The sequence below is a fragment of the Chiloscyllium plagiosum genome, unplaced genomic scaffold (genome assembly GCF_037043375.1).
Source record: "Chiloscyllium plagiosum isolate Xiang-an unplaced genomic scaffold, Cpla_swu_hap1 HiC_scaffold_15, whole genome shotgun sequence".
NCBI lineage: Eukaryota > Metazoa > Chordata > Chondrichthyes > Orectolobiformes > Hemiscylliidae > Chiloscyllium > Chiloscyllium plagiosum.
In genome coordinates, this window is record NW_028270153.1 from 43,366,461 (window position 1) to 43,392,532 (window position 26,072).

At 38.9% G+C, this 26,072-nt stretch overlaps 1 long non-coding RNA gene across 2 annotated transcripts in view; it reads left to right on the forward strand.

The window, feature by feature from the left end:
* LOC148147647 (uncharacterized) overlaps nt 1–26,072 on the forward strand; it is a 93,555-nt gene that overhangs the window by 62,195 nt on the left and 5,288 nt on the right. The window contains exon 4 of one of the 2 annotated variants that reach the window (XR_015759482.1): nt 11,129–11,251. This is a non-coding gene — a long non-coding RNA (uncharacterized LOC148147647). Of the gene's footprint in view, nt 1–5,967; nt 6,074–11,128; nt 11,252–26,072 lie in introns of those variants that run through there. The other variant, XR_015759483.1, reaches the window with a different exon arrangement.

Sequence of the window (26,072 nt, forward strand, 5' to 3'; positions counted from 1 at the left end):
AGAGACTTGTTTCGTTTGAATACTTTGAGGGGCTTGAAGTAATTACATTTCAACTCATTTGCTGTAACTATATACAGCTCTTTCTTTATTATTATTGCGCTCCTAATGTTCCTTCCTTCCTTCCTTCCAGTGCTATACTATCCCTGATGCAGCTTCAATTCATTTTCTACTGTTATTATAAAGCTTAACTGCATTTATTTTCCACTCCAGCCTGGGATTAATAATAATTTTTTACTCTATGATAGTTTCATTACTTGAAACTCTTTCCCATAGTATGTTGCTCTATCAAAAGATTTCCCAGCATTTTGGAGCTTAAGACATGCTTCTTTCTCAAAGCAGCTTCCCAACATAAGCTAAAAGTGAAAATAGAGTCTAGAAAGTACTTCCCAAAGATCTCTGGGCAGTTATTTGGGGACTAACTAGGAATTATGGCTATCATGTTTTTAAAAAACTAATAGTTAACACCAAATACATAGAGAAACCCATATGTTTAACTTAGAATTCCAAGATTCCAAACTTACAGTAAACAACATTAAGATACGTGTAAAAATATCAGTTTCATCACATCTACCCTAAAGAAGAATTAAAATGTATCAGAAAGAGACATTTTCATTACACATCAAAATTATCTTTACACTAGTTCAGTCATACAAATATACAGGGTGGGATAGCAAATGTTTTTACATAAGAGTCTCTGCTGGATGCACTTTCACAAAGCATTCTCTTTTCCAGCACTTTCTATATTGTTCTCTGGCAGTTAATTTTAACTTCCTGTAAAACAGATGATACAGCTGTGCCATATTCAGCCAAGTTCCAAAAAAATGACAACTCAGGTCTTAAAGCCTCTCTCCTCAACAATCATGTTGTAAACTGTCCAGCAATGTTGTGGACACATCCAATCTTGCATTTTCAAAAGCTATAGTAACTCTGCTTCATTTTAGCGCAGTAGTCTGATGAATGATTCCCATCTTCAGTGACAGACAGGTAAAGAAAGCACTGCTGTTGCAGCTTACACTTACTTCAACTCTTCAAGTTAATCAAGACCTTTCTTCAATTTTGTTTTGTATTGGCTGATAATCAAATCCTTTGCATGTGAATTAAAATCAGTTAACTATAACCGTACTTCTTCTCTGCGGTGATTTTAGCCGTCTTTGTGCTTTCTTGTTTCATAGTATAACAACGGACCACTTTGTAATACAAGCAACATTTCCATATTTCTATTTGGTTCTAGTAATTTTGTTCATTAAAATTATATCTATGTTGCCAACTTGATCAACAACATGGATATTGGCCATAGTGTATTTGTCTAAACTGAAATTAGTCCTGAAATCAGTGCAAGCATTAATAAATTATCTACCCTTCATAACTAAACCTTTTGAGACTTTCTTGAAGCAGTTATCACATTTCACTTGGTTTTGAGTACAAGTTCCTTCAATCAAATCAGCCCCTCCAGAAACTGTCAAGTCTGATGTCTGTGGGACACAGGTGATAAATCTATTGTCTTCAATTATCTCTAATCGTTCAAATATATTATTCACTCGGCCAGTCAGATTATAGTAATTGTCTGCCACTGCTATACTAGCCATAGTGCTTTTCCAGTAGCTAGCACAATTGACTCAAGACCTTCTGTTGATCTAAGTCTGCTAAAATTCATAGCTAATTGCAGTTAGTGGCTTTGTGATATGTCTTCAGCTTTTGAAATGGTTTTGATCAAAGTAACAGTACCTTTCATATTAAGTGGTACTTGATTTTCACTTTCAATGTCTGTTGAGGTGTTACAAGTCAACTAGTCATTTGTAATTTTTTCCTTAAAATAAAAGGAAATATGGTTCACTCAGATTAACCTTCTTCAACAATACTTTAGTCTGAGAAAATTGTTATGTTCACCTTCTACTTGTTCTAACTTACTCCCATTAGGGCCAATATTCTCATTGAATATGCTCTCAATACTTCTTTCTGATATCTCACCAGATTTACCCTATCCATGATAGGCTCTAGCTGACACTTTTCCACATTCACAAACAGCTATCTCATTGCTGTCATGTACAAACAATTTGAAGTGATCGCAGAAATACATGAAGTTTCATCCATTTCTCCAGCTAGAAGGCAGCAATATGCAAACTGATTGGATTCTTCCATAATCGTTACTTCCCCTACATTTGCAAAAGTTTATCTGGCATGAGTGATCTAAACCACTGATCATATAGAATTTATTTCTCGCTTGCAAATTCCACAAATGCTGGAATAGGTTTCTTTCTTACAGTCTTAAACTTCACATGAACGTTTTTTTTGACAGCCATTCTCTGCAGTTTGTTCTTCTGACATAGCTGCACTTGTCAACACACTCTGTAACATGAAGGTCAAAAACTCTTTTAGTCATTTAATTTGTCTGGCTACTTTTTCAATAATGTGAAATTCCTTCTAACTCCATTCTCATTGAATGTAGAGACTAAGCAAAGATTCTTATTTAACCACATCCCTCATCCAAATCAGTATCATCAGCTAAGCACCTACCTCTTTTTTTCCTCTTTATTCTAAACTTTTCTTTTACTAACTCATTCTCTAATTCGCTTATCTCTTTGGAGTTAATAATATTTTAGTTTCACCCCTCACTGTATTTCTCTGTTTTTCTTCTTCTCTGTCCTTTAATTCCAATTTGTTTAAATTTCTCTTTCTCCTTAAGTTTATAATTGCTTTACATTACTAAATGTATATTAGTTAATTCTAGTTGTAACATCTCAGTTTCAGGTGTTTTTTCTTCCAATGCTTAATATGCTTTAATCATTTAAGTGCCTCATACTTATGAGATCCTGGTTTTACGTCTATCTTCAATGTATCTGCGAAATTTTTCAGTTTAGCTTTAGTCAAAGATTTTAATTAATCAGTTCTTATATCTTCTACTTCTAAAAAAACTCCAAACAACATTCAAAGCCATCTTCAAATATCACACAATAAACTTCACAAAACACTGCTTCATGTCTCAGGACTACTTTGTAGTGTTTAATTCAAATATGCATGATGATGAGCCTCCAGTCATTATAATTTAGTTGCCCCATTTGTTAAAAAGTAATGCCCAGTTGATGTTCATACTGAACAAGTCAGATCCCCATCAGAAACATAGTTGAATAGATCATAGTTTTATTTTGCTTTTCTTGCCAAAATGATCTTTTTGTTAAACACAAACAAGCAGTCCCACAGACTTCATTTTAACAATAAAACAAAAGTTTATTAACAGAAAAAAGATAACCAAAAGAATTGTAAATCAAGTCCAAAGTATTTTAATTCTTTTTATTAATACTTCAAAGTATTTTAACCACACAGTAGAAATAACCCAAGCACTCTTTGTAGATTAAAAATAAACAACAATTTGTATATCAGCTGTGTACCATGGTACAGCTTACAAACATTGTTCTAATTAAAATTTGCAGAATATCTAATGCTGTACCTCACTCAATACAGGAGAGACAGTTTCTTTCCTTTTAATACTTTGATTGGCTTGAAGTAATTAAATTTCAATTCATATGCTGGAACTGTAGATAACTCTTCTTTAATTATCATTATGCTTCTGACTTAGCTTCCATTCTGTGCTATTTTATCCCTGACACAGCTTCAATTCCTTTTCTCCTTTTAAAAAACATCATAGAACTTCACTTCTTTTTCATCGACTGTATCCCAGCATTCAAGTTGGGGATTAATATAACTTCCTATTCTATGATAATTTCATTATGTTAATCTTTTTTTTAAGAAGCTGCTTTGCAGATATTACTCTATTGAAAAACTTCTCACCCATTTGGTCTTTAATGCAGGCATCTCTCAAACACCACTTTCCAGCACAAACTAATAATGACATTTTATGAAAGTTTTCCCCCTAAGCCATCTAGGTAGTTTTCTAGAAATTCTAGAAATACAAATTTCTCTCACTTTGAAGTATGGCTGTTATAGTTTCTAAAAGCTAATTTTAACACCAAACCCATGCCTTTGTCCTAGAATTCAAAGAACTGCAGTAAATGATATTAATATATTTAGAGTTTTATCACACTCACTTCCCTCTAAGTTAACAAAGATGTAGTGAAACTTGAAAGGGTTCAGAAAAGTTTTACAAGGATGTTGTCAGGGTTGGAGGATTTGAGTTATGGGAGAAGCTGAACAGGCTGGGGCTGTTTTCCCTGGAGCATTGGAGGCTGAGGGGTGACCTTATAAAGGTTTACAAAATTATGAGGGGCATAGATAGGATAAATAGACAAAGTCTTTTCCCTGGGGTGGGGGATTCCAAAACTGAGAGGGGAAAGATATAAAAGAGACCTAAGGGGAAACTTTTTCATTCAGAGGGTAGGATGGAATGAACTGCCAGAGAAAGTGGTGGAGGCTGGTACAATTTGCAACATTTAGGAGGAATTTGGATGTGTATATGAATAGGAAGGGTTTGGAGGGATATGGGCCGGGTGCTAGCAGGTGGGACTAGATTGGGTTGGGATATCTGATCGGCATGGACAGGTTGGACCGAAGGGTCTGTTTCCATACTGTACACCTTTATGACTCTAAAAAGACAAACAAACTAAGAAACTTGAAGGGATGAATTCTAATATAAGAAAAGATCCGTGACCACCTAATCCGTTATCAACTCAAAATGACTATCATGCTAGGAACAACTCATCATCACAGATTAAATAAAAAGAACTGTAGAGACAATCTAGCTCACTGTTGTGATCTGGATTTTGGATCTTCCTAATTTAATTTTTCTGTCTATATGTTTCTACCCTTAAAATGTACATACACAACTGCCTTTTGTCTGTCTTATTCATGAATGAATTGTGTGTGAGTGTTTGTGTGTGTGTGTGTGTGTGTGTGTGTGTGTGTGTGTGTGTGTGTGTGTGTGTATATTTGGCAATTAAAGGGATATAATTTAAATTATAGAGGAATAATCTGTTAGTTGTTCTTTGCTATTTGTTAAAAATGTATTTTTCTAAATATAGCTGAAATTATTTTCTGCTACATGACAAAGCTGGTGTGAATTGTTTTTGTCTAAATAGCAGTCATTCAAGCAAGCTGATCATTGTGGAGGTTTAATTTTGGAGGGCATTCACACATTTATAACGGCATGACCTGTATCATCAGAGCATTATTCCCAGTTAAGTGTTTATAAGTCTCAATAATTGAACTGAAATCTGGCTTAAAATCAAACTTCAGAAGACTTAGATGTGGAAAATTCCAGTCATAATCTAAATTCCAGGTGAGAAGTGTTTAATTTTGTACAGACCTTACCAAAATTTGAGTAAAAAGGTGTAGATGCATTTTTATGTCATTTGAGAAAAGAATGAAACAAATGAAGTAGCCAAAGAAAAACTGGATGTTGACCATACAAGACAAGTTGACTAGTTGAGCAGATGAAATTAATGCACCATTGTCAGAAGAAGTTTCTATGGATTATTGTGTGGTGGTAAAGACTAGAAGAAAGTGAGGACTGCAGGTACTGGAGATCAGAGTCGAAAAGTGTGGCGCTGGAAAAGCACAGCCGGTCAGGCAGCATGTGAGGAGCAGAAGAATCGATGTTTCAGGCATAAGACCTTCATCATTCCTGAATGACTCCATCATTTCTCCTGCTCCTCGGATGTTGCCTGACCTTCTGTATTTTTCCACTGCCACACTTTTCGACTGTGATAAAGGCTACTCTGGCTGCATACAAGTTAGTCTCTGAAGGTTTGGAATTTGAGAAATCAGCTAACAAAGTTATCTCAAAATTGGAAAGTAAAACAATGTAACTTCAATAGACATATATGAGCACCAGGAATAAAACTACACGTGAATCTCACAGAAATATTATTCTCTTAGAAGCATTTGAAATTTGTTAAAAATTAAAAACCATTTGTAATTAAAATCTTTGTAGAAGATTAGAGGGTTGCCAGGCAATGGAAGTGGTTGACCATTATGAGCTGATCCATCAAACTAAACCTTGTCTTTCATCCCCAGAAACGTGAGAGAGAGATAGACAGTGGGAGAGTAAATGGAAAAGACAGCCCCAAGATATTCTCCTCAGGTCTGAAAGGAAGGTGGAAGTGAAAATCAAATTCCTAAGTGTTTCCATTGTGATTAAGTGGGACACCTTCATTCAAAGTGCTGGAACTTGTCCATGGGACGTATTGGAATTCAGAAGGGTGCATCTGAAAAAGGAATTCACAAAGTAAACACCACCAATAAAACTGCAGCTTTAAATACAGCAATGAATTTATAGTTTGAAAACTATGAGGGCAAGAAATGTGAATAAGGTAAATAAAAGATTTTTTTGTCAAGAGGAAAGATAATAGTGTTTTTCTTCCAGTGATGTCTCTAAATCCAAAATTATATTAAAAGAGAGACATGAGCTACTTAAGCTCTTTTGCTGGAGAAGGACATAGGGCTGGACTTTATGAGAAATTGGCTGTGTCAATTTCATGGAGACTGTCTCTCCACAAGGCCTAAGGAGTTTTCTTATGCAATCATCCTAAACTCACTTTATTAAGTGACATGCTCCATTCGTGTCCCTCTTTTCTAATTCAAGCTGGATTCTCTTTCTCATTGGAGGCAAAAGTACCCACTATCACCGGTACATTCCAGGATCCCTAGCATTAGCAACACCTTTGACCCCAAGCCATGCACTCAGTCAAGTATTCACAGTGACCCTTCACAATAAACAGCATACAAGAGTTGAAAATGTACACGTGGTTTACCATTAACACTCCTCACTTCTGAGCCTACATGCGTACCTTGGCCTCAACATGCTTGTGGTAAGAGGAGGAGGTTGATTAGATCCATGAGAACAACTATTCCAGAAACAAATTATTTTCAAACAGCTTCTCAAGGAGCAGTCGGTAAAAGGTTTCTCTGGCCTCCTAAATTCATGGTGGAACCGAAAAGAAAGAACTATACTACCTATGTTGACATAAGGAAATTGATCCATACTGTCAACAGGAAGGGAGTTCTACACTTTACAGAACATGTAGAAATATTTTCCATTCCCATTGCCAATGTCTCTACGAGTAGAATAGTCAGAGCCAGTTGGTATGAGTCACTGAGGTAACAAACCGGACATAAAGCCCCGCTTTTCCTGGAGTTATAGATTTTTTAAAAAATACAAAGTTCCTCCATTTACCTGATTTTCAGAGCCAGGTTGATAGTAAACACAGTGTTTAGATCAGAGTGGTGCTGGAAAAACAAGCAGGTAAGACAGCATCCGAGGAGCAGGAAAATCGATGTTTCGGGCAAAAGCCCTTCATCAAGAATATATTAAAGAGAGAGACTCACTGAGATTCTTGTGGAGAGAGGAGAACTTCTTCAAGGTAGGCATCCTTACAAGAGGATTCGAAGTAAGGTTAAAATCAACTAGGCAAAAGCGAGGACTGCAGATGCTGGAAACCAGAGTTTAGATCAGAGTGGTGCTGGGAAAGCACAGTAGATCAGGCAGCATCCAAGGAGCAGGAAAATTGATGTTTCGGGCAAAATCCCTTCATCAGGAATAGACTGATAGTAAACACAATCTGCCTGATAGTAAACACAGCTGAAAATGTATTGCTGGAAAAGCACAGCAGGTCAGGCAGCATCCAAAGAACAGGAGAATCGACATTTCGGGCATAAGCCCTTCTTCAGGAATGAGGAAAGTGTGTCCAGCAGGCTAAGATAAAAGGTAGGGAGGAGGGACTTGGGGGAGGGGCGTTGGAATTGCGATAGGTGGAGGGAGGTCAAGGTGAGGGTGATAGGCCGGAGTGGGGTGGGGGCGGAGAGGTCAGGAAGAAGATTGCAGGTTAGGAGTGCTGAGTTCGAGGGATTTGACTGAGACAAGGTGGGGGGAGGGGAAATGAGAAAACTGGAGAAATCTGAGTTGATCCCTTGTGGTTGGAGGGTTCCCAGGCAGAAGATGAGGTGCTCTTCCTCCAACCGTCATGTTGCCATGGTCTGGTGATGGAGGAGTCCAAGGACCTGCATGTCATTGGTGGAGTGGGAGGGGAAGTTAAAGTGTTGGGCTACGGGGTGGTTGGCTTGGTTGGTCCGGGTGTCCCAGAGGTGTTCTCTGAAACGTTCCGCAAGTAGGCGGCCTGTCTCCCCAATATAGAGGAGGCCACAGCGGGTGCAGCGGATGCAAAAGATGATGTATGTGGAGTGCAGGCGAATTTGTGGCGGATATGGAAGTGTCCCTTGGGGCCTTTGAGGGAAGTAAGGGGGGAGGTGTGGGCGCAAGTTTTACATTTCTTGCGGTTGCAGAGGAAGGTGCCGGGAGTGGAGGTTGGGTTGGTGGGGGGTGTGGACCTGACGAGGGAGTCACGGAGGGAGTGGTCTTTTCAGAACACTGATAGGGGAGGGAAGGAAATATATCCCTGGTGGTGGGGTCCGTTTGGAGGTGGTGGAAATGACGGCGGATGATACGTTGTACATGGAGATTGGTGGGGTGGTAGGTGAGGACTAGTGGGGTTCTGTCCTGGTGGCGGTTGGAGGGGCGGGGCTTAAGGGCGGAGGAGCGGGAAGTGGAAGAGATGCGGTGGAGGGCATCGTCGACTACGTCTGGCGGGAAATTGCGGTCCTTGAAGAAGGAGGCCATCTGGGTTGTTTGGTTTTGGAACTGGTCCTCCTGGGAGCAGATGCGGCGGAGACGAAGGAATTGGGAATAGTAAACACAATCAAGTCTTGTGCACTGACTAATAATTGCGATTTATTACAGGTAATTGGAGTCTACCTACAGGTAAACAGTTGAAACAGTCATTTTGTAATGCTACTAAGTAAATGCCTATCCCTTTATAAAGTTCCTCTTGCACACACACGCAGATAGACAAACATAAATTATGGACATAGATGAAAAGGCGGAAAGACAGTTCAGTAATTTTCGTTCCAGCTTCTGTTGAGATGATCCTTATGAATCTTCTACTCACAGCGTGCTGTTTCCATCAGCTTTCTCTGGTTTCTTCCAATAATTGAGGACAGACACAGAGTGGCTGGTACACTCATAAAAAGTCTCTGACAATTCAGCTAGAAGTCATAACATAAAACAAGCAGGCAAAATAATTTGGTTATCTCAAGGCTTATGGTGAGTTTTGATTGAGAGAACAGAAACTGCTCTGGAGCTGGGGAAGAATGGGGCACTTTTTTTCTCTCCCTGTCTTCAAATTGTTCCCAGTTCCAAGCCGATCAATTACCTGAGAACCAGTCACAGCACATGGGCAGACAAAAAGATCTCTGCCATTCCTAACTGGTCACCAGTCCATAGGTCAATCAACTTCTTGTTGCCAGCAAAAGCTGCACCTGAGCATCCCCTTCGCTCCAAATCACCTGCAACTAAAAAAAAGCAACTATTGTTTTTTGAAACAATTACTTCCACAATATCTGATGATGATGTTAGTTTACTTGCTTTCAAAACTACAGCCATTCTTTAAAACACTTTTTAAAACAAAACAATTATTTCTCATTTTAGTCCACAGCTTTTAAAAATACAAAAAGAAAGACACAGTCTTTATGCAGTGACGGAGATGGTGTTGTTTGTGTAGTGATCCCCCAGTGACACGCATGACTGGAAGTGAAAATATTTAGTTTACCAGAAAGGCAAGTACAGAGAGGGAACAAAGATGGCCAAATGAATTAACAATTTGAAGTAGAGATCTTACTTACTCCAACTCAGATGTATTGACATATCTGAAGATTACCCCAGATTACATGAGCCAATGGGCTGAAAAGTGGCAGATGGAAGTTAATTTAGATAAATGCGAGGTGCTGCATTTTGGGAAAACAAATCTTAGCAGGACGTATACACTTAAAGGTAAGGTCCTAGGGAGTGTTGCTGAACAAAGAGACCTTACAGTGCTCCTTGGAAGTAGAGTCACAGGTAGATAGGATAGTGAAAAAGTGTTTGGTATGCTTTCCTTTATTGGTCAGAGAATTGAGTACAGTAGTTAGGAGGTCATGTTGCGGCTGTACAAGACATTGATTAGGCTACTTTTAGAATATTGCGTGCAATTCTGGTGTCCTTCCTATTGGAAGGATGTTGTGAAACTTGAAAGGGTTCAGAAAAGATTTACAAGGATGTTGCCAGGGTTGGAGGATTTGAGCTACAGGGAGAGTTTGAACAGACTGGGGCTGTTTACCCCGGAGCATCTGAGGCTGAGGGGTGACCTTATAGAGGTTTATAAAATCATGAGGGGCATGGATAGGATAAACAGACAAAGTCTTTTCCCTTGAGTGAGGGAGTCCAGAACTAGAGAACTAGGTTTAGGGTGTGAGGGGAAAGATATAAAAGGGACCTAAGGGGCAACATTTTCATGCAGAGGGTAATGAGGTCTGGAATGGGCTGCCAGAGGAAGTGGTGGAGGTTGGTACAATTGCAATATTTGAAAGGCATCTGAATGGGTATATGAATAGGAAGGGTTTGGAGGGATATGGGCCGGGTGTTGGCAGGTGGGACTAGATTGGGCTTGGGATATCTGGTTGGCATGGATGAGTTGGACCAAAGGATCTGTTTCTGTGCTGTACATCTCTATGACTCTTTGTGTAAAAATCTGCTTAAACAAAATGGAGACGAGTTGCAAAAAACATCAATCAAACTATACCAATGTCCACAAAAAGCGGGACACAGAAAGAGAAGTAGTTGCCTGGTCTGAACATCCAGGATTCTGCAAAAAAATGGAGTATTTTCAAACTAACGAAATAAATTGCCTGTCCAGAAATCCAGGATACTGAAAAGAAGAATGTACCTGATGCTACCGCATAGCATCTTCCATAATAGGTATTCATGAGATTGAAGACTCCCCCCCCCCCCCCAGATTATGTATTCTGGCAACTACTTGCATGTGTAGGGAAGGTTTTACCTCTGAAGACAATTCAGGAAGGGAAAGGACCAACTGCTGGCTTTAGCAGAATGACAGCTTCCATGAAGGGTATCTGAGAAATAAAAGATTCTCCAGCTCATGAAAGATGTATGCTGAATCAGATTAAAGATCAACAGTTCTCAAGTCAAATGTCTACCAATCTGGCAAGTCAAAAGGAATGCAGAAGTAACAAAAGAAGAAATTGCTGGAGAAACTCAGCAAATCTAGCGACATATATATAGAGAGAGAAACAGAGTTAACAGTTTGAATCTGACATGACCTTTCAACAACTTCTTCCTTGATTTCAGATTTCCAGCATCTACAAAAGTCTGCAGTTAAAGAAGGCAATACATTCTGGAAGAATGGTGGTGTTATCTCCAGACCACTTATATTTGTGAAGTCAGAGACTTGAGGAAATGGTGAATGTCAAGGTAATTATGTGCATAAGTGCATAAATGTGGGGAAGGAAACTTGGGGAGATATTATATAAGAAATTGTTTCAAAAGAGGAATTATTGAGGTTGCATTAACTCTGTTTAAACTAATAATGGAACACAGTAGCAAGGTGGAGGACTGGGAAGTCTTGTACATTATCCCAATGAAGACAGAAATATCATCTTGGGCTCCTGATTGTTGTAATTATGCCATAATAGTTTATGTTAATTGTAAGTATTGCTAGCATGAATTACACCTTGTAATTTAGGTCAAGTGCCTGTTCTTGTTATTATTCTTTAATAGTTTATTCTCCATTGTAATAAACTAGAAGATAAATATTTTTGAACTGACTTAAAGTCCAGATTTTTAGTGGGAGCTCTATTTCAATTAACCACTCCATAAAATTCACCCCCACTGATTTCTAACTCCCCAGCCACAAATATATTTCTCCAACCAATTCATAACCAATTAATACTTAATTAATATATCCATCACCTTCATTCTATTAGGTCTCAAACATCACATCTGAATTATTAAATTATAACATCCACCATTAATAATTAGAAAAGTCCTCTGCCAGTTAAGGAAGATTGATGGTACCGAACTACCCCAATCATAAGCCACTGGTATTTGAAACAGAGAACCCAATATAACAGTCATGTGTAATAAAATTTGCTAATGTTTACTCACCTTAATGTTGATCTGATCTCATACATGGCAATGCTGATCAGATCCACAGGACCGGAGGTAAGTGAACAGACCATCTAATCCCATAGTAGGGGAAGACAACTAAATAAGAGCCAACAACAGTTTATTTGTTGTGAGAAATAAAACCCAAGGCAGACCTAGGCACCACGTTACAGAGAATGATTGCTTGTACAATGTTGCAAAGAAAAAAGTCCACTGTTGGGAATGTAGCAAACAGTAAGAAAATCGCTTGATCGTAAAGAATAAGGTCTTTCAGCAGGTTAGAGGTTTTAACAAAGATGAGGTAAAAAGAAAGAATACTCAAAGTTTACCATCGAAAGCATAGGAAGCAACAGGGCATGGGCAATACTGATTTCATTAAAGATGCGTACTGGCAAGAGCTAGGGCCAGTCGGTATTTCACGATTGCCCAGGGAAGAATGATTTTGAGCTGCATTGACAGCAGAGCAATTTTAAAAAGATACAGACCACAGTAGTCTGCAAGCATTTAAACTTGAAGGATACTGAAGAGCAAGGAGAATTCTTCATTGTGAAATTTCAGCTTCTCTAATTTCACAGACCCACAAGGTTAACTCTGGTATGCAGGTATCATCATTACAGGCAAGAAAATGATTTTAAATCTAATACAAGAACAGACGCATCTATTAATGTGGATGTTATAGTGTGGCTGCAGCAAAGAAAGTCAATTTTCCATTCAGTTTCAGTGCGCAGTGGCATTAAAATCTGCGTGAGAGGGCAAATGTATGCCCCACTTGGCTACAATGGGAGAAAGCTAACACAAATCTTGTACATTATTTCTAATCATTGCTTCTCTTTATTAAGTGGAGATGCTTATATGGCTTTGAATATTCTTCATTGAGCACACAGAAGAAACTGACCTGAAATCAATACATTAAAAAAATTACTCGCTATTTCAGCAACACATAGGAAGAATACTTTATTGCTCTCAAGCAGAATCTGTAAATGGCAGGAAGAAAAGGTAATAACAACCAGCACCAAGAGGATATTCTAGACTTTGGCTTCCTTTTTCAATGCGAAGAGAGATCGAGAGTTAAACTATCATTCACTTTGTTCCTTTAATGGAAGTTTTGGTCTCAGAGTTTCTTATATTCTTGGATTCATGTGTCATTGTTCATGAAGTCTTTGTTTTGTGAAAATTCATCACTTTGAAGAGGGCAACAAAGAAGTAAAAGTGTCTTTTTATTTAACTGACCTCATCAATGGCATACAACAACAGCAACAGCAACTAAATGAGAAGATTGAATTCCCTCTGTGTGGACGACAAGAACATGACAGGGAAGCAAAAACGAATCAAGTTCTGAAGTCTCATATGCTATCAGCTCCATCCCCATGTCCACTAGAAATGAATAGGACTTTAGCAAAGTTATAGAAAACTTAGTTGAAGGGAAAAGATCTGCCCAGTTTCATAACAGCTGCATTGAGCAGGCACAAATGATAAATGACCTAACACTTAAAGGTCCAGAAGTTGAAGAAGAGTGTCTCGTAGTTCAATCATATGTGAAAACAAGGCAAGCTTCAACATTTTGTAAAGCCAGAAAAGTGGCCATAATATTGAAGAAGCCATGAATTATGGGGTTAGAAATGGATCTTAAGTTACACACAACAGAGTTCTCAGGAAATTATGTGGATTTAGGACCATTGAAACTTCAGGAAGAGAAAACAGTACTCCAATTCTATGACCAGAATGTGATGCATCCTTATAATAATGGGATAAATGTGATACATTCCAAGGAAGTCTTTATGATAAAACTTAGAACAGCCCATCATAATGCAATAACTGTAATTGGCTAATGAAAAGTTGTCCAGGGACAAGGATACAATTAAGTCAAAACTGGAACATACGAATATTGAACATAAATAATTAGCCAGCAAAATGGCTGCTAGTATGCAATTGAGTTTCATCAGTAACCATGGAAACACCAGAAGGCTTTTTCAGTAAACAAGTAGAGGCCAAATCTCAAGAGCTTGAACAGCTGAGAGGTATCTTGGAGAAGCTCAAAGATGATCTTCAATAGAAGTTTAAAGACATTAATAGTAAACAAGATTTAGAGCAGTGAAACTACCTGAAGGAGACAGCTAGAATAAAAGCTCAGAAGCCCAGTTAGCAGTCTGCTGGAGTTCTCAAGATGTTCTTGTCTGTTGAGGAGCAACATCATACTGAAAAAGAGTCATAAAAATCATCCAGCAAAGTAAAGGCCCTTCAACTCATCAAGTCTGTGCGTACCTTTCTACACTAATCCCACTTTTCTGCCCATAGCTTTGAATGTTATGCCATGTCAAGTGCTCATCCATGCACTTTTTAAAAGGCTATGATATTTCCTGCCTCTACTACCCTCCCAGGCAGTGCATTCCAGATTCCCACCAACCTCTGGATAAAATTATTTTCCTCAAATCCTTCTAATCTTCCTGCCCTTTCTCTTGAAGTTTAGTGTGGAAATGCATGGAAGTGATATCACTGCCCATACAAAGTGATTTTTTTTATTCCAAGAGCAGTAGGAAGCAGTCTTCCTTCCCCAGTCTCCAGAATTGTCTTCAGCCAGCTTTTCCTTCTTCTTTTGATCCTGCCAGATTTAGCCCTGCCTCAGAAGGCATCATAATCTGACATGAGAGGGAGAATTGCACTTCATCATCATTTTCAGAGTTTATGATAGATCAACTACAAGAGGTTAGCCTCCTCAATCAGTTCTTCATTCACTGATCTTCAATGCTGTACAATCAGCTGTCACCATATGCCATTCACCCATGTGACCACCTCCCAAAGCAATGATAAGAAAATATTTACATTCTGAATATATCTGAAGACAGCTGATAGCATTAAATCCCAAGGTGAAAGAGACTCACAAAGGAGAGTGGTATAGTGAAGGAAGTGGGAGTGAAGAATTAAATGTTAATAATTGAAAAGGTACTTTAAATGACTTTGTGTGAGAGATATGTAGCGGAAAGGGTTACATGTATCTTCTCTCTCAGAATAGCTCCAGTTCATGAACACAAGGAATTTTCTCAGAGGATTGTCAGATCATAGGGAACTGAAATTAGATTCTGTTGGAGTTCAGAATCCAGAAGGATTATGCTCTTTCTAAATAATTACGTTCAGTAAAGATTATTAAAGCTTTTCCACCTGAAAGGAGATCTGATCTCACTCTAACACTCTTCCTTTCTCCCTCGCCTGACTACAATTCTTTCAATGCTGGAGGGCAGACTGTCCTGTGTCACGAGACCATACAACATTTTTAAATGATTGCAAGTGTGACTCTAGCAACTAATTGCCCAATACACATAAATCAAGTATGGGTGACTGTTCTTGACAGAGTGAGGAGGGAAACCTGCATTTGATCCCAAAATCAGACCCCTGATCCAAACACAAATTAAATGTTAATCGCTAAAAGGATTCCAGCATCTGCAGCTTCACAAAGTTTTCATCCATTTCAAATCAGGTTGGTATCATATTCCAAGATAAGGAATTCATCGAATATCTCCAAGATGGTTTTTTGTTGCAGCTTGTGGTAGAACCCGCTATGGAACACACAACTCTGGATTTGGTGATCTGTAATGAGGCAAACTGATTAGGGAACTTAATGTGAAGGAATCCCTTGAGACGACTGATCATGATAGAATTCATCCTGCAGTTTGAGACGGAGAAGCTGGAATCAGATATAACGGTGTTATAATTGAGTAAAGGTAACTACAAAGATATGAGGGAGGAGCTAATGATATGGATAAATGAACTAACAACTAAGTTTGCAGATGAAACAAAAATAGATGGAGGGACAGGTAATGTTGAGGACACAAAGAGGCTGCAGAAGGACATGGCCAAGCTAGGAGAGTGGACAAAGAAGTGACAGATAGAATGTGAGAATGTGAGGGTATTCATTTTAGTAGGAAGAATAGAGGTGTAGACTATTTTTAAAATGGCAAAGGCTTCAGAAAACGTAGGAGTCCTAGTTCAGGATTTTCTTAAGATTAACATGCAGGTTCAGTTGGCAGTTAGGAAGCCAAATGCAATGAATACAAGAACAGGGATGTACTGCTGAGGTTGTATAAGGCTCTGCTCAGACCACATTTGGAACTTTGTGAGCAGTTTTGGGCCTGTATCCAAGGAATATGTGCTAGCATTGAAGGGGGTGCAGAGAAAGTTTACAAGAATGATCCTTGGAATGAGGTGCTAGTCATATGAGAATGATTGAGGACACTGAGTTTAGAAGGATTTGAGGGGTGGGGGAACAGGTTCTCTTTGAAGCCTCCACAATACTGAGAGGCCTGAAGAGAGTGTATGTGTGAAATGCATTTCCACCTGTAAGAGACACTAAGAATCAAGGGCACAGCCTCAGAGTAAAGGAATTACCTTTTTAGAACTGAGATAACAGGCAAGTTAATCAGCCAGAGGTGGTTAATTTGAGGAACTCATTGCTGCAGAAGGCTGTGGAGGCCAAGTCAGTGAGTGTCTTTAAGACTGAGATAGATAGGTTCCTGATTGGTAAGGAGATAAAGGGTTACGGAGGGGAAAGTAGGTGAGTGGCGTTGAGAAACATATCAGCCGTAATTGAATAGCAGAGCAGATTTGATTGGTCAAATGGCCTTATTCTGCTCTTAAGGTCTAATGGTCTTAATTTGATAAGTTTATTAGTTAACTTCATTATTTTCCAATTAAATGTCTTCATTTCTTCTTTCTCTCTTGTTCTAATGTCTCATTTACTGCACAGTCTTCCAGACAAATATCAAGGAAGTGTAATGATTCAATATTTCTGTCACTTCACTGTAATTGCCTGTGAGTTTATTTTTGTGAATCCCTTTGTGGTTCTGTCTCCACCGGGACTTTTCTTTTTTCCTATTTATCTGCTTGCACAATACTTTCCATCTTTTAATAGTTCTTGATAGTTTAATTTTGCCATTCTATTTACTTTCCTTATTGCTTTTTTGACATCTCTCCTAACCTCTTTTGTCATCTTTTGTATTCCCTTTTGTCGTGCTTTTCATTATTGTCTCTGTACCCAGTTTACGCCGTTGTCTTTCATTTCAGTATTTTATTCACCACTGCATTTCATTATTGGTTATTTTGGTTTTAGCAGAATATAATTCTCATGAACTCTGTTGATCACCTTTTAAGATATTTCCCATCATTGTTTTATCTCTGTTATTTTCTTTTTAAAATGGCTTATCTTCTCTCGTTTCTTTCTCACCCATTCAATTAATTTTGGTCTTTGTTTTACTTTTATATTGCTCAATAATTATTTTAAATCTTATTATATAATGAGCAATATGGCTCAATGTTCCCTTTTCTTATTTGTTCTGGCTCATTTCCCATTACTAGATGCAGCAATGATTAATCTCTAGTTAGGTTTTTCATTAAATATGAAAGGAGATCTGAACACAATGTAAAAAATATTCTTATTCTCCTTTTCCTACCTCTTCTTGCCAAATCATTTGCATTAGATGAAATCTCTTGTGATTATTATTTTATGTCATTTATTCATTTTATAGATTTCTTCATCTTGCATTTCACTGAGATGTTCTCCAGAATGCCTTAATTGGCAAGATTATCATTTTTGTTTTTATCACAAGCTATCTGAATTTTGTTTTCATTTTAATGCTCATTACAACCCTTCTTTATACTAATATTATGTCATCTGTAATTACAACAACAACAACATGAACCACTTTGCCTTTTGTCACTCATTTAAAATACAATGTGTGAATATAATATATATAGGGCTGATGAAGGCAACACAGCTGAAGATAATCTTACTCAGACCGGATTCCTAGGTTGCACGTCATCCTATCAGTTGCTCCCAGCACAGCTCAAGGGATAAGACTATAAGACCATTAGACATTGGAGCAGAAATTAGGCCATTCAGCCCATCGACTCTGCTCCAGCATTCAATCATAGCTGATAAGTTTCCCAACCCCATTCTCCCGCTTTCTCCTTGTTACCCTTGATCTACTTGACAATCAAGAACTTATCTATCGCCGCCTTAAATATACTTAATGACCTAGCCTCCACAGCTTTCTGTGGTAAGTGAGTTCCATTGAGTCACCACTCTCTGGCAGAAGAAGTTTCTCCTTATTTCCAATCTAAAAGGCCTTCCCTTTACTCTTTCACTATACCCTTGGGTCCTAGTCTCTCCTACCAATGGAAACATCTGCCCAACATCCACTGCACAAAACACTACATAGGACAAACAGGAAGACAGCTAACGATCCACATCCATGAACACCAACTAGCCACAAAACAACACGACCAGCTATCCTTAGTAGCCAGACACACAGATGACAAGCAACATAAGTTCGACTGGGACAACACTACTATTATAGGACAAGCCAAACAGAGAACAGCCAGGGAGTTCCTAGAGGCATGGCACTCATCTACAGATTCTATCAACAAACACATCGACCTGGACCCAATATACCGGCCATTGCAGCGGACAGCTGGAACTGACAACCGGAAGCGGCAGATTCAAACCACTATAAATGCCGGAGGAAACATCACACAAGCACTTCACAGGAGGCTCCCAAGCACCGAGGATGTCACCGAGACAGGGGACGAGACGTGTCTGCAAAACAAATTTTCAGCTCAGCGAACAGAACCACAACAACGAGCACCCGAGCTACAAATCTTCTCACAAACTTTGAACAACATCCACTCTGTCCATGCACCTCAGTATTAAGTAAGTTTCAATTAGATCCTCCTTCATCCTTCTAAACTCCAGTGAGTATGGTCCCAGAGTCCTCAAATGTACCTGATATTTTGAGCTTTTAATTCCCAGGATCATTGGCATGAACCTCCTTCCTGTGATATGGGGCCCAAAACTGTGCGCAATACTCTAAATATGGTCTGAGCAGAGCTTTATAGAGCCTCAGAAGTGTATCCCTGTTTTTATATTCATGTCCTCTCAAAATAAATGCCACCATTGCATTTGCCTTCCTAGCTACTGACTCAACCTGCAAGTTCACCTTGAGACAATCCTGAACGAGAACTCCCAAGTCTCTTGACACTTCAGACTTCTAAATTTTCTCCCTATGCAGAAAATAGTCCAAGCCTCTGTTCTTCCTACCAAACTGCATGACCCTCACACTTTCCAATGTTCTACTCCATCTGCCACTTCTTTGCCCACTCTGTTAACCTGTCCAAATCCTTTTGCAGCCTCCTTGCCTCCTCAATGTGACCTGTCCCTCTACCTATCTTTTTAACATCTGCAAACTTCGCCAGAATGCCCTCAGTTCCTTCAACTAGTCACCAGCTGCCATTCTGAGAAGAACACTTTTATCCCCAATCTCTGCTTTGTGACAGACAGATAAATTTCTATCCATTCTAGTACCTTGATTCTGATATCATAGGCTCTCATCTTACTCAGCAGCCTCCTGTCCGGCACCTTGTCAAAGGCCTTCTTGAATTCCAGGTAGATAATATCCATTGGCTCTCCTTCATCTAACCTGCTCATTACCTCCTCAAAGGCATGACCTCCCCTTGATGAAGGTAAAAACAAGGACTGCAGATGCTGGGAACCAGAGTCTAGATTAGAGTAGCGCTGGAAAAGCACAACAGGTCAGGCAGCATCCGAGGAGCAAGAAAATCGACTTTTCGGGCAAAAGCCCTTCATCAGGAATAGAGGCAGGAAAATCGACTTTTTGGCTATTCCTGATGAAGGGCTTTTGCCCGAAACATCGATTTTCCTGCACCTCGGATGCTGCCTGACCTGCTGTGCTTTTCCAGCACCACTCTAATCTAGACTCCCCTTGAGGAAACCATGCTGACTTTACCAATTTCACCATACATGTCCAAGCAGACAGAAAATTTCATCCTTTGCAATAGATTCCAAAATCTTACCAGGCAAAAGTGAGGACTGCAGATGCTGGAGATTAGTCGAGAGTGTGGTGCTAGAAAAGCACAGCAGCACAGGCAGCATCCAAGGAGCAGGAGAATCAGCATTTTAGGCAAAAAGCCTTCATCAAGAATGAAGCGGTGAACTGAGGGTGTGGAGAGATAAATGGGAGGGGGTGGGGCTGGGGGGAAGGTGGGAGAGAGTGTGATAAGTAGATGGAGGTGGGGGTAAAGGTGATAGGTTAGAGAGGAGGGTGGGGTGGATAGGTGGGAAGGAAGATGGACAGGTGAGACAGGTCATGAGGGCAGTGCTGAGTTGGAAGTTTGGTACTGGGATAAGGTGGAGGGAGGGGAATTGAGGAAACTGGCGAAATCCACATTGATGACGTGGGGTTGGCTAATTGCCCTGTAATTTACCATCATTTGCCCTACTCCTTTTTTAAACATGCATATCACGTTAGCAACTTTCCAGTCCACTGGGACCCTCCCTGACTCGAGTGATTCCTGAAAGATAACCACTAACGCCGCCACTGTCCCTTCAGTTTTCTCTCTTAGAATCCTGGGATGTAGTCCATCCAGGTGATTTATCCACTTTCAGACCTTTCAGCTTTTCTATGACCTTCTCCTTTGGTGATGACCACTATAACCAGCTCTGCCCCTGAGTCTCTTTAATTTTTGATATATTGCTCATGTCTTCCCATGTATTACTGATGTCACTTGGAAAGGAAATAAACTTGACCACTGAATCAATTCCATTCCACTCAACCCAAATGGTTTTTGCCTTACTTTGACCATACAGTCCCAATCAACGAATTTATACATCTCTGTCCACCAATCATGTTGCTTTCAACTCCAAAAGTGCAAACACTAGTGTTACATAACGAGCTAGGTAGCCAAATTCTGGTATTGCAAAATGCTTGAGAGTATGTTTCTGACTTTATTTTTGAGGGTTAGTGCCTATAATCAGGGAGGATGGAGGAATACTAAACCCTCGTATGACATCCTTTTGGTCTGCAGTGTAGCCATGAGTAGCAGCAGAAGATTCAGAGAGAAGAGGTGGTAAAAGTGGAGGCAGTGAGGAATATCCTCAGATTCGTGTAACCAGACAGGGATAAGCCAAAAGATTACTAGGCTCTGCTTTCAATGATAAAAGTCACTTAAGTACATGGACCCATTATTCACCACCCTTATATCTATCTGTAATGGCCATAATGTCATCCCCTTCACCACTAACATAAACCTTGCTATAACAACTTTATTCAACAACATAAACAATTATATAAACAACAAGCAATACTTACCATTGTACAATCCTTTAGTGACTGTTTTGTTTATACCCTTGATGTCCTAGTGCACCTGAACAATGCCTGTTAGAATCAAATAAGTAGGGCAGCAAAGATGAGAACTGGAACTGATTTTTACACATTTATACAGCTTTTGTTTACAGAGATTCACATTATAAGTATGGACATCCTAACCCAACACTCACACTTGCAGTCTATTCATAGTTAGAGGAATACAAGTGACTGTACAACACTAGCATGCCACGCTAATCCATAAACCATCACAAAATGTATAAAATCCTAATTAGACCACTAAGGAGACCATTTTGTCTGATTGGCTGCTATTCAGGGAATAAAGCAATTCACATCAAGTTTTGTTATTGAATATTTCTATTTATTGCAGCACACTCAACTTTAACAAATGATGAGAAAATAAAGGATTCCTATTCAGCTACTATGCAGTTTAAACTATACTGCTTTCAGCCCGAAATACACCACAACCCATAAAAGGGAAGAAAACAGACTTTGATAGTAAACTTGTGGATATTATCAAGGCGGACAGTAAGAGCTTCTTTAAATACATGAAAAGGAAGAGAGAAGCCAAAATGAATATAGGCTTCTTTGAGGGTGAATTGGGAAAATAACAAGGAAGTGGCAGAGGAGTTGAGTAGCTACGTTTTCATTAATCTTCACAATAGAGGATGCTAAAGCATCCAAAATGACTAAATATTCAAGGGACAAGAGGATGAAAAGAAATAAATACAATAACTACACAAGAGAAATAGTAGAAATCAGGAAACAAATTAGACTAAAGATCAATAAGTCATTTGAACCTGATGGGATATATGCTATGATATTAAAGGAAATAACTATAGAGATCATGAATGCTCTGGTAGTTATCTTATTGGAATCTTTAGAATCTGGAAAAATCACAGAAGGTTAGAATATTGCCAATATAACAGCTTCACTAAAAAGGGAAGGGGACAAAAAAGAAAGCTATAGGCCAGTTAGCTTAGTATCTGTTACTGGGAAAATGTTACATTCTATTATAAAAGATGTAATAGTATACTTTACAGGAAAACAAAATATGATCATGATTTGGAGATGCCAGTGTTGGACTGGGGTGTACAAAGTTAAAAATCACACAACACCAGGTTATAATCCAACAGGTTTAATTGGAAGCACACGAGCTTTCGTAGCGATAGTCACCTGACAAAGGAGCATCGCTCCGAAAGCTAGTGTGCTTCCAATTAAACCTGTTGGACTATAACCTGGTGTTGTGTGATTTTTAAAAAATATGATCAAGCAGTGTCAGTATAGATTCATGAAAGGGGAAATTATGTCTGACAAATCTTCCACAAATGTTTAAAGAGGTAACAATCAGGAATGACAGAGAAGCAAGTGATGTAATATATTTGGATTTTCAGAAAGAGCTTGATTGGCTGCTACAGAATTCGGATAAAGGGGAATTATCAGGAAGGCAACCTGTAAGTAGTGGAGTGCCACAGGGATCAGTGCTGGAGCATCAATTATTTACAATATACATTCATGAATTGATGTGCCAGGTGAATGTATTATAGACAAGTTGATAGGTAACACAAATTGGCAGGAAGGCAAGTATTGAGGATGACACAAAGAGTCTGATAAGAACATAGACTGATTAAGTGAGTAGGCAATAGAATACAATGTGGAAAATGTGAAGTGATGCACTTTGTGAGAAAAATAGAGGAACTGATTATTATTTAAATGGAGAAAGACTGCAGAAAGCTACAGAAGAGAAGGATTTCAGAATCTTCATCCATGAATCACAAAACTTAACATGTAAGTTTAATGGATTATTGAAGTCAAATGGAATGCTGGCCTTTATTTCAAGGGGAATGGATAAAAATAAAAACGTTTTGCTAAAAGTATATACGATGCTTTTCAGACCACAGCTGGAATACCGTTTTGTGTCCCACATCTAAAAAAAGGTATACCGCCATTGGAGACAGACCAGAGATGATTCACTCGGCTTATACCAAGCATGAAAGGATGGAATTATGAGGAAGGTTGAGTAATTGGGCCTGTGGCTGTTGGAATATATAAAAAGAACACGAGTTGAACTTATTGAAACATACAAGATCTCAAAAGAAGGGTTCACACATTTAAGACAGAGATGAGGAAAACATTCTTCTCTCAGAGATTTGTAGATCTGTTAAAGTATTTACTATAGAAGGTTGTTGAGGCTGGGTCATTAAGTATATTTAATTATGTAAGTTAGCTCGCTGTGCTAACTTACATACTTATCACTAACCTGAGCTATAAATCTTCTCAAAAATCACTAAGTATATTTAATGCTCAGATATTCAGATTTGTAATAAATAAGGAATCAGGCATTATGGGAAAAAGCAAGAAAGTGGATTTGAGGATTATCAGATCAGCCATGAGCTCATTGTATAGCAAAACAGACTCAATGGGCTGAGTGGCCTATTTCTGTTCCTACATCATTTGTCTTATGGAGGCTCAGCTTATTGTCAGAAACAATTTTGACCATCTTTTATGCTTTTCACAGATGACATGGTGAAATTCTCACTAAGCAGCAATGAATTACCAATTGATGATGATTAAAGCTTGTTAAGTGACTTGACAATAGTGCAACTCACTTCATTCATATTCAACTTACCAATTTTTCTAAACAAGCAAAATGTCAAGAAAGCCCAACATGGAAGCCAGAGCAGGTACTTGGTGACTTCATTGCTTGTTTCAAAAGACTTTGTGGTAATGCTGCAGCAAGGCCATTGTGGACTCAGTGACATGAAGCTCATGAATTGTCCAGGCTACAACTCCAGTCTGTTTCCTTGTTTTCTAAGGGCTCACCCATTACTGGAATGAAAGACTTGCTGGTACTCAGACATGAAAGTGTGTACACAACTGTTAGTGTTGTGCTGGTGGGAAGGGGTCACAATGAGTGAGTAGCACTGAAGACATGCAGGTTTATGATGTTGGAGGGTTGGGCATGTGACAGTGTTAGTGAACGTGCTGCAGGCAATAACAAGCATGGTAGAGCAAGTACCTTCGGTGGGAATAACTATGACTCTTGTGAATGGGTCTTCCATAACAGCCTCACCAGGCTGAGTACCTCTGGTAGTTTGTACACATTTTTCTCTATCATATTATTGGTCATTCCTCCTTACTGGAGAATCTATTGATGCTGGCTGGCTAAACAACCTTGAGAAAGAAACATACCATCTGAGCTAGTCCCTTTAATTAACTATGGAACATGGAGGGATTGGGAAATGACTAAATGGCCTGAAAAGCCATAGATCTGGGACTAATTCTTTTAAAAAAGACTTGAACACAAGCATCTGGATGAATCTTCAAACAATATTAAGTCATCAAAAACAATTAATTCGTTATTATTATGATGTAATTTATATCTCACCATGACTATTTTATCTAGAGATAGACCATACACTTGCAAGGATGTGAGCTCCTTTGTGAACGTCAGCACATATTTTAGATAGTTGCCTGACCATTACAAACATACATATTAAATGGTATAATAAGATAGCTGCTAAAAGACAAGAGCATATGGGGAAATCTGAATGGACAAGATGTGTCGACACACGACATAAGGGATAACTTTGGAAACCGGACTTGATCTTTAAGAAGGTATCAACTTATCGCAGTTTTTGGTGTTACGATCCAATTTGAGGATCATATCAAGTCTTAGGAAATCAACTGGAATAAAAAAAAGTCATGAAATGTAACCAGCTTAGCCAAGAAATCAAGGAGCTTACTGGAGGATCCAAACCTGCCTACCTTTGATTTTTATGTGGATGTAAGGTGATAGTGGTATGAACAGTCTCCTAATGTTTCTTGGGATTCAATGTTTAAGTCATTCATCCAGGATTTTTTTTGTTTAACAAATGCCCTGACTTTGGGGATCTTATATATCTTGGATGATAGATGAAGAGGAGTGCAATCTGTATTCGGCATTCTGCTGCTTATGACTACCATAAATTGTACAGTGCCAGGATTCAGTTAACCGCACGAGGACATTTGGGGCAGATACCATCACTGGGTTTTAGTTGATGGTGGCATAAATTATAATTAAAGTAATTATAAATATTATTAGCTTATAAATATAATTTAACGTGTCAGCGTAGATTAAGAATATAGAATGTAGATTAGTTTAGGAATATGTGGCTAGTTATAGGGTGGTGGGTTAATGCAACATGGACATTTCAAATTGAACTTCTCCTTACAGTGCTGAGTGTTCCTTCAGATGGCTGAGACAGCTTTAACCTGGGTGGCAACCATGCGCCAGGCTGGCATGATCTGGTGTCATGGCTTCCACTGCTGGTCTTGGGGAAAGAGCATGTCCCATCTCACTGCCTTGAAAAGTCACATTGTTTTGCACAGCTAAAAACGTGTATCACTTGATTTAACCAAGTTACAAAGTTCTCCTAGTATTTTAGCTATACAGCCGCGTCAGACTTTCATTGCAGTTTATGGTCTTAAAAAGAAAGATATGTAGTCTTTTACAATAGCTGACACATTCATTGAATATATTTAGAAGGTAAAAATACTGTAGGAGTACTGGCAGCTTTTTAATACTAGATTCTAAGCATTGACCTCAGTTGGTACCTTTTCCCAGTCCCGTCAAAATCATGACCTCTGGCTGAAGTTCAGCTCAATGACTGCCCTGCAACCTAAATGCTTCAATCATCCACTCTCACTTTCATTTCAGACACTCCACTGAGCCACTCCTCACTGTGCACAGGTCTAGTGCAGGCCATGAATGTGTTCAACACACACATGCACTATTTACCCTTACTGACTGTCTATGTTAGGTACAATTCCAAATTTCTCAACAGGATTCTTGCTGGGGAATTAGAAGGCCCACTTCATCTCAGAAAATGAATTTTCTTTTCAAGGAAGTTTGATAGCCTGCTCCAGCATAACTTGATTGGCTGCAGAAATAATTTATTTTTTAAAAGTACTTAAAA